General features: G+C 37.5%; 1 protein-coding gene across 1 annotated transcript in view; it reads left to right on the plus strand.

Moving 5' to 3' along the window:
- Positions 1 to 5,000, plus strand: part of LOC119598545 (neuropeptide F receptor-like) — a 72,490-nt gene that overhangs the window by 67,373 nt on the left and 117 nt on the right. The window contains exon 2 of the mRNA XM_037948174.1: positions 4,943 to 5,000. This exon is cut by the window's right edge and continues 117 nt beyond it. The gene's annotated coding sequence lies outside the window, so the exon portion shown is untranslated. The remainder of the gene's footprint in view (positions 1 to 4,942) is intronic.

Genomic DNA, 5,000 nt, shown 5'->3' on the forward strand with positions numbered 1-5,000 from the left:
TTCGTTAAAAAGAAAAGAAAAGAAAAAAATGTTGCAATCTTTATTCATGTTAGAATAAGTATTGAAAGAGGGAGCAAAACGATAGTTTCATATTCAAGTAGTAATGTTTATATTTAATGAGAATTATAATCCTCGACAGAAACTATGAAAATATAGAAAGAAAATACCATGATGATGATCAAATAATAATAATAATAATAATAATAATAATAATAATAATAATAATAATAATAATAATAATAATGATAATGATAATAATAATAATAAAACGAAAGAAAAAAATATACAAATAAAAAAAAATTATTCGAAGCTTCGGCACCCAACAGAAGCGGCTTCGAAGCAGAAAACGAGATTAACTCCCGAAGCTTCAAACTATATTTTATCCGAACACTTGATTTTTAAACCTAGGGACAGGGAAGAGTAATTTGTCTTATGGTTTAGAACCAATAATTCGAATAATTCCCTTAGTCAAGTTTCTTTTTCTTTTTCAGTATTGTTTTCCTAAATATGTATTTATAGTTGTCTTTATTTGTGTTTTCGGTTCTTATCAATTATCATTATCATTGGGAAATTCAAATCATGACTACCAAGGATCTGGAAAACATCCAAATATATTTGAACGTTTTCATCAATATACTCGAAAAACGATAAAGGGTTGTATTATACCTTTAGGAAAGGAAAAAAAAACACATACACAGAGAAACAACAGAAAAAAGCAAAAGCTATCGATAAGACCAATGGGGTCGGGAAATCGGTTTCCAGGCCAGCCTTTTAAGCCATCCATCTACTCTGAAAACCCATATCCACTGAAGGATTTAAACCTCTCCTCCGTCCGTCTCGCTCGGAAGTTGGCAAATCCCTCTATGGTGCTTCTTCCGTCTTTCCTCCAGGCTTCACACACAAAGAATCATACATAAACACACATCGACACATATACGTACACAAAAGAAATAAGCTAACGAATATACACACACACACAGAAACAAACAAATATTTACACAAACACATATATGTATATCTATACATACACACACACACACACACACACACACACACACACACACACACACACACACACACACACACACACACACACACACACTGCACACACACAATACATAGAGTTCCCTGTGTACAAGGAACAGCGTGCTGCATTTTTCTAAAAGGACCAATACGAGCTAAACCAAGGCAAAGGGAGAAGCCCAACAAGGGGTTCACTGTTATTGGTACCTAGGATGCCATTGCCAAACGTTTTCTGTGATTGAGCAACGTTTTCTGTGCTGAAAATTGTTTCTCGTGGATTCGCTGTCTCCCTCGACTTTCGATATTTTAAAAAGAAAATGGATAAAAGTGAACTAAGTATGAGAGGGCAGAGGGGGTGGAAAGGAGGGAAGGAGTTAGGGAGAGGGAGGGGGAATGAAGGGACAGAGAGAGAGAGAGAGAGAGAGAGAGAGAGAGAGAGAGAGAGAGAGAGAGAGAGAGAGAGAGAGAGAGAGAGAGAGAGAGAGAGAGAGAGAGAGAGAGAAAGAGAGAGAGAAGCGGGAGGGTATAAAATGTTTATGCGCGGACTCTCAGACAGTCTAATAACAGTTATTTGGACAGTTATAGTTGTTCGTGTGAAGATAGTAGTTTTTTTTTACTTCTTTAGCAATGGATTCTTGATCAACTTTAGCATTTTAGCGCTACAGTCAGGCCGCTACTTTACAACGCCACGTTTAGTGCAGGAAACTAAATTGGGTAATCTAATTGCGTTTGTAATTAACATTATTTTGCTAGGATGATAATAAGCGCAAGTAAAAAACACTGGTCTTGATTACAGCTATTAAAGTGTGGGCTAATAATAGTAAAGAGTGACAGCGGGTGTTCGTACTATCTCGTTTGCTGTCAAAATTGAAATCTCATCTGCTCTCAAAAATACAAATTGCTCATTTATTTGTTGATTCTGCAATTTCATTACGGTAATGATGTACTTAACTTCCCTCTCCTCTCCCTTTCTCTCTCTTAAAACTTCTCTTATTACTTTTTAACTCTCTCTCCCTTTCTATTCTCTTTTCTACTCTTCATTTACTCCTGTTATTAAGTTCTTAAAATTCAATATATAATTTTCAATGTATAACTTTTTTCTCTCTTTTATCCCTTTTTTCGTTTTTCTCATTAACACTAAAATTTCTGTCTTGTTCCTCGTGTTTCTCCTCTCATATTGGGAGGTTTCTCTCTTTCCCCTGTTTCATTTTCTGAAAAATATTTATGTGCAATGTATTTTGAACTTTATTAGTCTCTTGGTATCCTTTCCTATTCTCGTTAACAGTAGCTCTCTCTTCTATTTCTATTTCTCTCTCTCTCTCTCTCTCTCTCTCTCTCTCTCTCTCTCTCTCTCTCTCTCTCTCTCTCTCTCTCTCTCTCTCTCTCTCTCTCTCTCCCTCTCTCTCTGTCCTTCTCCGCGGGAGAAATATTTCCATGGTTAAGTTACCGGAGTATAATCTTTCAAAAAGAATTTTCTCAAAGATCAATCTCTTTGAAGTAATGGCTTTGGCGAGGGTAGAGGATGACGATAAAGGGAAGTGTGTAAGCGGGGGAAATATAACGACCTTTTTACCGGATCAACTCCGGGCTAGGGCAACGCCGTAGAAAGTATCGGAGGCTATCCTGGTACATGTGTGTTCGAAGGGTGGCGGAAAGGGTCTGCGTCACCCTACTATCTGAACGGCCAATGGGGGTACGTTCCGGAAGATACTTGTGTATATATACGCGCACGCAAGCACACATATATTTGCGCGCTCGCACACACACACGCACACGTGCACGCACGCACGCACTTGCGCACACACACACACACGCACAAACACACACACACACACACACATACGCACGCACGCACGCACGCACGAACGCACGCACACACACACACACACACACACACACACACACACACACACACACACACACACACACACACACACACACACACACACAATGTATGTATGCCATTGTATATTTACCTATTTGAAATGTTCTTTTTCGCGTTTTTATAAGTTCTCCTATATCCATCCAATATTGGGCAATGGAAAAAAAGACAAAATCCAGCACAGAAATCTTCCTCGGGCAACTTACAGCGAACGCCACACGAGAGGAAATCCATTCACCACGGGTTTGGTTACATCTGTTCAGCTCCGTTTCCCTTCCCTGCTACACTTAAGTGACCCGTCTTCTCTGCCAAGTTGAATGTAGGATTACCGAGGGAACCACCCGCTACCACTTCTGTGTTTCAACTGAGTGAACTGTACGTGACAAGGCCAAATGAAGCCCCAGCCGTTGCTAGCTTAGGTCCAGGTACTGTATACTCGGATTCAAGCTCGTTTTCGAGAGTAATTGAAGCTTCGAACAGTGAATTCGAAGCCTCTGCTTTTTGCATTGGACGGAAAACTACTTTAGGCTCGTGTTCGAATAAGGTGTAGGGTTTGGTGAAGCTTCCTTTTGATCGTCCTTATTTGTGATTTAATAGTTATATAATAAAAATGAAAAGTAAGATGTTAAAAAGAGGCATATTTTCATGACGTATTTAAAAAATTAACGTATCCCAAAACAGTAATCTTGACTTTGATATTTCACTTTGGGCTGAATATTTTCGCAGTTCCATGTGTGACTTAAATTTCTCGTTAACACACGAAATATGAATGTGTGTGTGTGTGTGTGTGTGTGTGTGTGTGTTATACGTCCCCTTCTTACTGGGTATCACCATGGAGGCATATAAGCGTGCTATTGCTATAATCCTCGCATTTGTTCAACATATTCCACAAGGTCTCCAAAAAATATAATAGTATATCCTTGTCATGCATTAATGAATATTGTGCTTGAAAATCTTGTGTCAGATTGCTATTGCTACATTTTTAATTTGACTTTTGATGGACTTACATAGGTTATCACTCATGCAAGAAGTAATTTTAATAAGAAAACGGAAGGAAAGAAACAGGAGCATGATGAAATGTTTCTAAAGTTTAAAGAAACTATGAATTAATTCTATTGCGAGATCAAACGATTTGAAATTTTTGAAGCCATTTTCCACACTTCCGAAAACTCCGTATACAGTATGCTTTCATGCACCTTTTTGCTTTGGGCCAGGTGATTGCTCTGTTCTTGTTCCTAGTTCTCTTTCATCAACAAAAGTATTCCCTGTTGCCATGCAAAGAGGCAATTAACTGCAAATGAAGCAATTCTTGATAATTGCTCTTAGCGGCAACACATTTCGTTTGGTTCACGACCTTGACTACGACTTCGTTTTCCTAAAAGAGAAGTTGGCTGAAATGGACGTGATTCCACACCTGTCGGGTGCTCGGGAAAGTTACTGCATTCAGGTTAATTTTAGTTAGAACAAAATGCATATGTTTCTTTTGAAGTAAAGTTTAATTAACTTGAACACTGTTTCATCAAAAAAAAAAAAAGTTTCACATAAGAAGTAATTAAAACTTGAGAAAATACTAATGTAATTAACCTCCTGTAATTAAGCAGTGTATTCTTGAGTTGTCAGCTGATGACCTGACATCTCAACACCACGTCATTCGCTTCGAAATTAGGTTTAATTAGTAAACTTTAAGAATTTGCAGTTTTGGGAAAGGTCAAAAGGTCAAAGGTTAATCTGATCACCTTATCTTAGTGTAATGATTTTCTTTTGATTTTTTCTTTCTCCCTTTCTTTAACATTGCGAGTTTTACTCTATTTCTAATTATACAATTTCCTTTTTTTCTATTTTCTTTTTCTCATATTCGTACTAATCCTCGGTTAAAAATCAAATAACCTCTCCATGAGTTATCTGTTAAGATAAAATCAACATCGGACTTGTCTTTTAAAAATCCATTTCGCAAACACAAAATTTCGAAATAACAATAACGGAACCCAATACGAGTCCGTTAAAATATAATAATATATATTTTTTCTTTATTTCCAGATATCAGATTTGATGCCCCGAGTCTTAGCCGCTTTCCTTCTGCGGGTATGACGTCACG

This window comes from Penaeus monodon, chromosome 41 (assembly GCF_015228065.2).
Source record: "Penaeus monodon isolate SGIC_2016 chromosome 41, NSTDA_Pmon_1, whole genome shotgun sequence".
Lineage (NCBI taxonomy): Eukaryota > Metazoa > Arthropoda > Malacostraca > Decapoda > Penaeidae > Penaeus > Penaeus monodon.